Source organism: Pleurodeles waltl, chromosome 4_1, assembly GCF_031143425.1.
Source record: "Pleurodeles waltl isolate 20211129_DDA chromosome 4_1, aPleWal1.hap1.20221129, whole genome shotgun sequence".
NCBI classification, from domain to species: domain Eukaryota; kingdom Metazoa; phylum Chordata; class Amphibia; order Caudata; family Salamandridae; genus Pleurodeles; species Pleurodeles waltl.
In genome coordinates this window covers 664,335,332-664,347,673 of record NC_090442.1, presented here as the reverse complement: position 1 = coordinate 664,347,673, position 12,342 = coordinate 664,335,332, and the positions used below count along the sequence as shown (strand labels likewise).

Sequence of the window (12,342 nt, the reverse complement as noted above, 5' to 3'; positions counted from 1 at the left end):
GTTACGTCACATTGTTTCTTTTCTCTCTACTTCACACTCTGAAAAGGGTATGCCACAGTGAAGTTTAATAAAGCGTGAACTTGTGTTTTGTTGTTGTCCTCTGGCCGCTGCTTGCTGGCCCCACTCAGCACTTTACAATGGATGTGCTCTCTAACTTGGATCCCCTGACTGGATGGAAAGTTTTACGGTAGGCATCCACTCTCAAGTTCTTCTTTCTGTTCACACGCAACCCCCCTACAAATTGTATTTAAGCTCTGTCTCAGACATGAAACTGTTTTAAAAAGGCTCCAGAGAGCCTACAAGCTGACGAGCTTTGGAGCTTCTGCGTGCCTGTAGTGGTATTGGTAACTGAAGAAATTTGTGGCTGCATGGCCAGCAACCCCTACGTTGACCCGCAGACAAAGGGGTAATGGTCCGCTGATATGAGTCAGGGTGCTCCTACCCCCCCCCTTATAATGAAAAGGGTGTGTGTGTGTGTGTGTGTCAGTGTCAAATCAATTGCCAATGGGAAGAATGCCCGGTTTATTATTTACATCTTCCATGACAGCCCCTGGACTGCAGACAGTACACAGAGCATGTTGTCATTTCAGTTCTTCTGCCTTGCCCTTGAAAACATACATGCAACATAGAGCGACTTTCAGAACAGAGGAAAAGCTAATGTAGAGCAGTCCCACTCTTTTTGTTACAAGATGGAAAGTTATAGTTTGTCTCTGGAGAAGTGGTGACTTTGTGTGACAGTAAATGCTGCTTTTTTCAACTGTGATGCATGACCCTCCAAAAACTTGATCTAGAATTTTAATCGAAAATCAACCAAGGGTCCTACAAATGTCCAAGGGCATCGATCTGTCAATGATCCTTTCTGCATCCGAGTAGGCCTGTCCACCTTTCGCCATTAGGATTTGTTAGCGTGGCTGCACTTTGACTATATCACTTTCTGAAGGAGCCGGTTTTTTGTTTGTTAAGAAACAATACTCCTTAAAGTGTTGCTGATGCATGCTGAAAAGTCTTTGGCAGTTGATGGTGAGTAACCGGGTGACACAGTGAAACAAGTGCTGGAAGGAAGCAGTTGTCGAAGTTTTACCCAACACTCCTTGCGGCTATGTAACTTTTTTTAAATTTGATTTAAATTGTTTATTGTTGAGTTGTAAAAGGTTAGATGCGAGGCCTTATGTGTTTAGGCAATGCTTTGGGCATTAAAAAAAGATCTTGGACTCCCCTCTGATCAATCTATTGAAGTGTCACAGATCACAGTCCTGCATCATCTCTATTTGCCCACTTAACCTCCCTGTGTGACCCTGGACAAATGATTTAACTTCGCTGTGATCCAAATATCGTAATTGCCAATATTTAGAATACTTGGAAATAGGCCAAACACACGTAATAGGAGCTAAATGAATAATCCGATCTCGATGCCATGTTATAGAAATTATTCAATTAAAAACATAGATATTTAGTAAAAAGCATTTGGTAGGAGGAGACAAGAGAGATTATAAACACGTTTTTCTAGCTAGCATAGCACCCGACCGGAGCAGTGAGAGGGTGAGTGGTAAGCAGATTAATCATTCAAACAACTGCTCAATTCATGGTGTGGCTTAAACTAGAAAAAGTCAAAACAATGCATTATGAGGTAAAAGTAAACATGTACATCAGAAGTGGAAGAGCAGAGGTATAATTGAACAGCTAACCATCATAAATTACTGCCAACCTTTAAAAGCAGACTGAACACAAGAGATGGAGAAAGTTATGGTAGTCGGTGCATCATATTCATTATAGATACCTGATTCAGCTTATCTTTCCAGCAGGATAACATCACAGCAAGTGGCAGTTTTGCTCCTATCCAGTTAGCCCACTTACCAGCAGGTTAGTTTGATTTAATTGAGTAAATTAAAAAAGTTCAATAAAATATATATCAAACACACAAAACGTACGGTTACACAAATGTTCACTTAATATAAGAGCACATATTTACCATTACTAGAAAAGTTGTAGTACATTAAAAACAATCATTGCTGCGACGAAGATAGTTTCACTGAGTCCCCAAGCTTTCCTTGTGATAATGAATGGGGCAGCTGAATTGGAGGAATATTTACACAACCAACCTGCCTCTCTCCTGGACTGTAACCCATACAGTAAGAGCAGTGTTTCAAGCCAGTAAGAGGCCTGTTGCTCCTAGTACCTACAAAGAAATGAAAAATGTCTCATCTTCCTGCCACCCAAACATATTTCTTTTCTAAGAGCAATGACGTGGAGGACAGCGGCAAGTTATGTACATACAGTCAACAGAGGGACCTTGTTTGAAATAATATTCCAGTAGGCCTGCTAGCCCTTCAGTTACTTGCAGGGCCACTGGAATGGTGGGGCAAGAAAAGTCCAGTTATGCATTTACAACACCAATAGTGCTAACTCAAGTAAATGCGAGACCTACTGCCTTGTAAATGCTTGTTGTGATTCTTGTTGTCATTTTCTATTCAACATTCCTAAACAGTTTTAGTCTGAGTTTTAAAAGTTATGTGTTATATTATGTTGGTATGCACGAGCGGTCTCCTTGAGCTCGAGCACTTGTCTCGAGTCCAAGGGCGCTCGTGCCCTGAAGGGAATGCGGTTGCGCAAGTGTGAAACGCGACATCGCTCAAGTAGGTTGATTAAAGAAGATCTTATTGAGATTACCAGGACTCGCATGTCTTATTTGTACAACACTGTTTGGCGACAAGCGGAGCGGCTATCGACCTAATGAGCGGCGATCACCTGCCTGACAACGGATTATTGGTGGAGTGTTTTGCGTACCTGACTATGCGGAGATTTCAGGTACGGCGTGTTGATGAAGGCGGCCCTTTTCAGGGGCATTCATGAGACAGGAACAACGCGGTGGAGAAGACACCTTGTTTCTGGTGATTGAGGCGTGTCTTTAGCGATACGGAGGCAGCGCTTTGCAGTTGGCTCAAAAATTAAAGGGGAGGTCGCTTCTGGTGTTTCTGGACTTAAAGGGAAGTGTGGATTTAAAGTGAGAGCGTTTTTTTTCTTCTGAAGCAGAATTTGTGTCTTGGAAAACGCTGTGTTTTATTCTCCTTGAATTTCTTCACACTTCCAGGAGTGGGTGAACATTGTTACTTTGTACAGTGATGTGCACACTTGCAGTGTGTCAAGGAACATAGTGACACGCACACCCTCAGCTGAAGGAGTCAACAGCTGTGGATATTTGTGGAATTCCTTTCACAGTGACACGCACACCTTAGACTACTCGGATCAGCAGTGAGTGCATTTCTGTTGCGCATACGGTGATGTGCACACCTTGACTTTTATTGTGTGTGTCTGGGATTTTCACGCCTCTGCAGAGTTCTTACATTGAGAAGTGATGGCTTAAGTTTGGGTTTGCGCTATGGAGCATGTTTCAATTACTGCACCGCCATGTTTTCTTCCACATCAATGTGTACCTGCGATCCAGTGGGAAGACTGGATAAACATGTTTGACAATTATTTGTTCCTTGGTGGCTGAGAAATCAGAACAAAAATATGGATGATTTGGCAGATGTGGACTGTAAAGCAATACGAGGTAGAGTAGAGGAGTATTAAATGAAAATGACAGACACATTAGGTAATAGAAAAGGAACTGGCAACCAACACAGGGTGAATATTAATGATATGGTGGGACTCAAGAAAGGAAAGACAGGTGGTAAGGGTTGAACGTGTTGGTCTGATCCTACACATCATTGAAGTTTATGAAAATGCTATTCGAGTGGGAAGGAGGAAGTGTTTGGAACCTCAGTCACGTGTCATTGTTCAAAGGGAAGGTTTCTGATGTTGGGAAACATAAGGATAATGTTTTTTGGATGTGGCTGAAGCTGATTGTGTGAAAAACACAGGTATAACCCGGAGACATGCAGTCCAATCCATAAGTGTAAGCTAGGGATGCTTTTAGAAGAGTTAGAACATAAAATCTCCTTTGACATTTCGAGATTATATTATATGGAAAATGTGTGAGGTGGTGCACAAGCAAGGCATGTTTGAATGCTCATGCTTATTCTGTGTGATGTGTGTTTTTCAAATCACGCCTCTTTTCTACACAAATGCGGTTTTAGTTATACGCACTTGTGTCTACTGTATCGTTTTGAAGATGTGTGGTTCAACGGACAGGGCAAGCTTGAGAATGGCTGTGATGATTTGAGATTTAGGATTGTATATATAGAGGGGAGTTAGTTGGCATTCATTGTTATCTTCTACATATTGTGATAGCACTTGGATAAGAGAAAAAGAACTATGTGGCAAACATAATACTTACTGGCCTGCAAGGGTTAAGCAAACGTGTGTACTACTATACTTTTGCAACAGAGCCTATCCCCCCAATTAATCTGAACCCCAATATTTTATTACCCCAGTATTTATTAGAATAATTGAGCTCCAAAACTTCCAATTGATCTAGCGGTTAGAGACTACACTCCCCACCAGGAAAAGCACAACTCAGCAAAGTTGATTGGAAATAAAATATTAGATGCATGAGGAGTTCTTGATTGAAATAAAGAGAAAATAATATTTATTGCAAAAGAATCAAAGAAGTGGTACAAGGGAGAATTATGCATGAATCACCATAAAGGATCAATAAAGAAGTACAGAATAAAGTAAAAATCATAAAACGTCTAGTTAGGCATATTCTAATCAGAATAGCCTCTAAATGTCAGACTCAAGTAGAGCACCAACAATATAACAGGAGGCAGCTGCTCACACTTGATATTCATTGGCATTTTTTCCCTAAGAAATAGCGCTAAAAATAGAATTACACTTCTTTTCAAAATTCTTAGGTAATCCTGCGTGATTACGCACACGAAATTAAGGAAGATATACCAACCCCTAAAAATAACCAATCACTTGCGTCTGGACAAAAACAAAAAACAGGGAACGGACTCCTGAAGGTGTTAAAGGTTGTAAGAGTCAGACGACCAGAGAGAATGATCCGTGCAAGAAAGAGGGTTGTGAGTAAATCTTTCTCCATCTCTTCAAAGGCAAGTGCTAGAGCAGGTACAAGTGACTGTACTGGTGGAAGATGGCTCCAATCCAAAACAATCTGCCCCACTCCAGTCCAATCTGCCACACTCCAATCCAGTCCACATCACCCCAATCAGCCCCACTCCAAACCTAAAACAATCTGCCCCACTCCAGAACAATCTACCCCACTCTAATCTAAAACAATCAGCCCCACTCAAAATCTGACATTCTCCAATCCAAAACAATCTGCCCACTCCAACCTGTAGCACTCCAATCCAAAACAATCTGCCCACTCCAAAACAAATCTGCCCCACTACAATACCCCACAGTCTCATTCAATCCACCCCACTACAATCCAGTCTGCCCTACCACGATTCTCCCCACTCCAATCTGCCGCACTCCTATTTTCCCCACACCAATCCAAAACAATCTGCTCCACACCAATCCAAAACAATCTGCCACACCCCAATCAGTTCTACTCCAATCCAAAACAATAGGCCCCACTTAAGTCGGCCCCACTGCATTACAATCTGACCTACTACAATCGGTCCCAGTACAAAACCAAACAATCTGCCACTGCAATCCAAAGCAATCTGCCCACTCCAATCCAAAACAATCCCCTAACTCTAATCTGCCTCACTTCATTCAAAAACAATCTGCCCACTCCACTCCAATCCAAAGCACACTGTGCCCCAATCCAATGTGCCCCACTCCAGTCCAAAACAATCAGCTCTACACTAATCTAAAACAATCCGCCCCACTCCAATGCCCCCACTCCAATTCAATCAGCCCGTTACAGTCCACCCCACTCCATCCAGTCCACCTCACCACAATGCTCCCCACTCCAATCCACCCAACTACAATCTGCCCCACTCCTTCCAAAGGAATCTGCCCAACTTTAGTCCAAAACAATCTGCCCCACTCCAAGCTGCCCCACTCCAATCTGCCCCATTCCATTCCAAAACAATATACCTACTCCATTCCAAAACAGTCTGCCCCACTCCAAATCAGTGCACCACACTCCAATCCAGTCCACCTCACCCCAATCTGCCCCAGTCCAATCCAAAACAATCTGCCCCTCTCCAATCCACAACAATCTGCCCCATTCCAATACAAAACAATTTTCTTCACTACAGTCTGCCCCAGTGCAAACCAGTACAATATGCCCCACGCCAGCCTGCCCCACTGCAGTACAATCTGCCCCACTACAATCAAAAATATCTGCCCCAATGCAATCAGTCCAAGTACAAACCAAAACAATCCGCCATTGCAATCCAAGGCAATCTACCCCACCTCAATCTAAAACAATCTGCCTCACTCCAATCTCCCTCACTTCAATCTAAAACCGTCCCTAAAGTGCCCAACTCCAAGCTGCCCCAGTCTAATCCAAAACAATCAGTACCACTCCAGAAGCATAAAATCTGCCCCACTACAATCCAAAACAATCTGCCCTACTTCAATCCAAAACAATCTGCCCCATTCCAATCTACAACAATCTGCCTAATTCCAATCTACAACAATCTGCCCCATTCCAATCCATTCCAATCTATAACAATCTGCCCCATTCCAATCTACAATAACCTGCCCCATTACAATCTACAATAATCTGCCCCATTACAATCCAAAACAATATGCCCCACTCCAATCCATAATAATCCGCCCCACTCCAATCCATAATAATCTGCCCAACACCAATCCATAATATTCTGCAGCACTCCAATCCAAAACAATCTACCCCAAACCAATCTGCAACCACCTCAATCCAAAACAATCTGATCCACTCCAATCTGCGCCACTGCAAACCAAAAACAATATGCACCACTCCCATCCAAAACATTCTGTCCCACTCTAACCAAAACAATCTGCCCTACTCCAATCCAAAACCATATGCCCCACTCCAATCAAAAACAATACGCCCAACCCCAGTCTACCCCACTGCAATACAATCTGCCCGACTACATTCCAAAACATCTGCTCCACTACAATCTATTCCAGTACAAAACAAACTGCCACTGCAATCCAAAGCAATCTGCCCCACCTCAATCCAAATCAATCTGCCTCACTTCAATTCAAAACAATCTGCCCTACTCCTATCCAAAACAATCTGCCCCACTCCAATCAAAATGTCTGCCCTGTAAAAGAGGTTCAAACCTGCCATACGAGTAGTGAAATCATACGAATGCCCGTGAGGTTGAGAAGCCAGAAATAACAGCATAAGAGGGACCTAGTCCCCTCCATCTTGATGCTGCTCATCAACGGTCTGACACTTAAATGATTCCAGAAGAGCATCCTATGTCATAGAAATAGGTTTCTTATGAAGCCTGCGATATTCTTCGCTTCGTTGTGCCAGGCTCTCTGCTGTCCCCCAGTGTACAAATGATCTCTGCCAACTATCCACCGATGGAGCCATCAGGGATTTCCATCTCCTTGTTATCCGTATCTAAGCCAATAGAAAGGCCAAGTCTACAAAGCAGGAGAGACTTTTAGAGTTCTTTGGGATAGGATATAGGCCTAGCAAGCAGTGTTCCAGTGAGGGTCATCGGCCAGATCTGCTACAGAGCTGTGGCATCTACCCAGTAAGTCTTTAGAGCAGCGCCTGACTAAAACATATGGAGAAGATCTGCAGGACCAGTGCAGCATCTTGGACAATCTGGGGAAAGCACAGTCAATATTTTATGCAATTTCTGTAGTGTAAAATAAGCTCTATGAAGTAAAGAGAACTTATTTTGAAACTGGAGTTACGAGTAATCTTGTTGCCCATTCCATATCATGTACGACCCGACCTTTGCCTTCTTCGCTTGAGTCCTAAGGAGTGTCAGCGATACTCACAAGTGCACTCACAGTCCCTTTTATAGCTATTTGAACAAACACCTACATTTTGTGCACCGCCTGAATAAGTGTGGGTCTGTGGTGCAATCCCCTCTCGTTCCCCAATATTTACAGACATAACGTGAAACCCCAGCATATACTAGAAAGAGGCATACCGGTTACTCATGGGTTTGGATGAAGTCCTGGTAGGACCTAAGCTTGCCATCTGTAAACTCCCACTGTGTAAACTCCTCTTGCATTCCTGAGTCGGATTCTAAGGTATGTAAGCAGCCTTTGGTGGGTCAGCATCCTTATCAAAGGTATACTGGGGGCATAATGTAAAGGAACTTTTGTATATTTCAGTGCCTGTCTCCAGTATATACGAGCATTATTCAAAAGCAGGGGTAACCAAGGAGGGTGAGGCACTCTCAGCAGCATTAATGTATGTAAAGTACCACTTTGTAGATCCTGTGGTGTCCAATTTATTTCCATCAGGTGAAAACCCACGAGCCAATATGCTATAAATTACAGTTGCTCTGTCTAAAAGTATGCTCTGAAATCTGCGGCACCCAGTCCACCTTCATTTGGAGGGAGTTGTATTGTAGAAAGGCTCGTTCTGCGTCTGCATTACCCCAAATTAAAATCGATAAGCAAAGTATTAAGCTCTTGACAGCATGTAATTGGAGCCACCGCTGGTAAGTGAACGAAAAAATATATTAAGTGGGGAAGCATTACCATCTTTGAGAGTGCCAGCGGCTTGGCCACAGATAAAGCTAAGAATAATCCAGAACAGGATCTGTGAGCAGAGGGAGGCAATAATTTCATTTAAGTTGTCTTCTATCAGGTCAGTAGCTGTCTATGTATCAGAACTTCTAATAGTGGCCCAGTAGAGCCATCGGGATAGCATTTGCCCCTAACTTCCATGTTGTCGACAGAAACACCATTGCAAAAAGCGAAAGACTTACTGAAGTTAATGTACAGTCCTGAGAGCTAAGCGAATTGGGAAAGGGTAGTGGCGAGTGGTGACATATCCACTGCGTGGTCACAGACATATATTAGAAGGTTATCTGGAAATAAAGAAACTGCATGGTATTGTTTTCCCTGTGGAATGCTCTAAGCACTCACCCTCTGTCGAATATTCAGCACCCGCAATTCTACTGCCAGCACAAACTGGAGTGGAGACAGGGGGAAGCCTTGTCTGGTACCCTGGAAAATTGAGTAAGTGGAGGAGACGTATTCACCAATCCATATGCGGGCAGTGGGATTAGTGTAAAATAATTTCACCCACTTAATATAAGATGAGGGAACTCCAAATGTTTCCAATATTGCAAACATAAAATCCCAGAGAAGGGTGTCAAACGCCTGCCGGAGATCCAGGGTGAGACATCCTGCATTCAGGGTAAATCATTTTAGCGACCTCCATCACCTGATATAGTCATCTAATGTTTAAAGAGGTGCTGCGCCACAGCACAACCCTTTTCTGGTCCGTATGAACCAGGTCTGGTCAGAAAGAAGTAGCCTTTTAGCTAGAACTTTGCTCAATATCTTATACTCGGTCAAGAGTAGAGACAATGGCCTGTATGAGGACGTCAGTCGGGTCTCGGCCAGGTTTAAGCAGAGAAGTAACTAGGACGTGGCAGGTAGTGGGTGGAAAGAATCTGTTTTCAAGTGAGGTATTATACACTTTTTCTAGATTTGGGAGCAGGTGGCTAGCATAGGTGGCATAGAACTTGATCAGTAAACCATCCAGCCCTGGTGTCTTATTATGAGGGAGGTCAGTTATCGCATCGTGGAGTTCTTCTTGTGATAGTGTTGCATCTAATACTGCATAGCAGGATCTTGGCACCTGCGGTAAGGGTAATTCATCTAAGAAGGCGTGCAAATCAGCAGGAGTCTGAGGACGGGGAGGGCCGTACAAGTGTGTGTAATATTCCCTAAATGCTGTTTTATTTGGCTTACTGAGCCCTAAGCGTGGTGTCCTCTGATGTGCATATTGGTAGGATGGGGGTGGGAGACAGTTGTGGTCGGATCAAGCAGGCCAGCAATGCATCCATTTTGTCACATTCCGCTTACATTTTATGCATGTAAATATGATAGCCCAATACTCAGAGACATTCAAGGAGTTCAGCATACTGAGTGTGGCAGTCCTGTAATCTACTGGATTGGGCCTCATCATGTGCTGGCTCTTGTTCTAGTGTGCCCAGCAGAGTTTCCACTTGTTTTATATCTCACACGACTGTTTGTCATGCCCCAGAGGATGTGGATATAGCTATGCCATGTATGACTACTTTAAAAGCTTCCCATTCAACTAACAACAACAAAGCCATACCTGAATTCTCTGAAAAATAAGCAGTAATGGTGGTGGTCAACGTGTCTTTAAAGACCGTGTCCTCCAACTGACATGGGTTGTAGTGCCCATGTGGGAATCAGGGTGGGAATTCACCCCATGACATGCTCAATTCAAGTTGATTTTGATCTGACAGGGTTTTGCCAAAAGACAAAATGAGACATGTACCAAATGAGGTGTGTGGGGCAGAACATGCAGTCTAGACGGCAGTGTAACTTGTGCGGGGCAGCATAGAATTATTATTCCCTCATTCCTCCATTTATTACCTTCCAGGCATCCAACAAGGACCACTCGAAGGCCCAGTCTCTCAGGGCTTTAGTTTGTTTGGACAGAGAAGCGTTGGGAAGGGGAGGGTGGGATTGGTCAGGATGAGTAGCAAGAACTGAATTATAATCCCCTTCTAACAGCCAGGATACATGGGAGCAGTCTTAACACACAGGAGAGATGTGACAGGAAGCAGTCTTGTTCTGTACTGAGGGGCATACACACTGCCCAGTACTAATGATCTGTCATCTAGGTTCCCCTGCACCAGCACATAAGGCTGTGAGCGTCTATCTTGGAAACTAGTGCTTCGAACGGCATACCAGCTGGGATCCACAGAGCTGCTCCCCATGCATAAACTGAAAAGGTGGTAGCAAATAACTGCCCCCTTCACTTGTGGTGGAGTTTCAGCGCCTCCATAGAGGAGAGATGTATCTCTTGTAGATAAACTACTGGGGCCCTATGACAACCGATTTGGGCATATATTCTGTGTTGTTTCTGTGCTGTGCCCATCTCCCTGACATTCCATGTTGTTATGTTATAGGAAGTGCTAGCGGTCAGCATTTCTGTAATAGAGATAGGACATAACAAACATAATACCAAAAGACATACTCCGTAACAACTGCTCTGAATGTAGGCTACCATGGTCGGAAGTACATGAATCGAACACACAATACAATGAGCAAAAGAATGGCATGAAGAGAGAGTGGCTGCCTAGGGAGACCCAGGAACTGACATATATTAACAAGACTGCAACCAAAGCACATCCATAACCCAATATACAGGCATTTCAACAGTTTTAACATCATAATCAAACCAAGAGGATGTAAATATTCAGCCAGTATGCTATCAAAAGGATACTGACGCTACTGAATACGACCAGTGGCGAAGACAAAGTTATATGACAGCAGCTGATGTTGGAGGTGAAAAAAATGGGCTGATTGCAGAAGTCCCTTCACTTTTTGCCCCCATTTTTAACTGATACTGGTGTTTTTTGGCCCAGATTGTGTCCTGGGCACTGCTAACCAGTCCTAGGGCCATTGTTCTGTTTAAAATGGCATATGCAAATTAGGCATAATTATAATTGGCTCTGACAACCTACCTATAAGTCCCTAGTATACAGGAAGTGCAGAATTATTAGGCAAGTTGTATTTTTGAGGATTAATTTTATTATTGAACAACAACCATGTTCTCAATGAACCCAAAAAACTCATTAATATCAAAGCTGAATATTTTTGGAAGTAGTTTTTAGTTTGTTTTTAGTTTTAGCTCTGTTAGGGGGATATCTGTGTGTGCAGGTGACTATTACTGTGCATAATTATTAGGCAACTTAACAAAAAACAAATATATACCCATTTCAATTATTTATTATTACCAGTGAAACCAATATAACATCTCAACATTCACAAATATACATTTCTGACATTCAAAAACAAAACAAAAACAAATCAGTGACCAATATAGCCACCTTTCTTTGCAAGGACACTCAAAAGCCTGCCATCCATGGATTCTGTCAGTGTTTTGATCTGTTCACCATCAACATTGCGTGCAGCAGCAACCACAGCCTCCCAGACACTGTTCAGAGAGGTGTACTGTTTTCCCTCCTTGTAAATCTCACATTTGATGATGGACCACAGGTTCTCAATGGGGTTCAGATCAGGTGAACAAGGAGGCCATGTCATTAGATTTCCTTCTTTTATACCCTTTCTTGCCAGGCACACTGTGGAGTACTTGGACGCGTGTGATGGAGCATTGCCCTGCATGAAAATCATGTTTTTCTTGAAGGATGCAGACTTCTTCCTGTACCACTGCTTGAAGAAGGTGTCTTCCAGGAACTGGCAGTAGGACTGGGAGTTGAGCTTGACTCCATCCTCAACCCGAAAAGGTCCCACAAGCTCATCTTTGATGATACCAGCCCAAACCAGTACTCCACCTCCACCTTGCTGGCG

The 12,342-nt window shown here is 43.3% G+C and overlaps 1 protein-coding gene across 2 annotated transcripts in view; it reads right to left on the bottom strand.

Annotated features, from left to right (window-relative positions):
• Nucleotides 1-12,342, bottom strand: part of HELB (DNA helicase B) — a 451,751-nt gene that overhangs the window by 67,364 nt on the left and 372,045 nt on the right. The window lies entirely within an intron of this gene.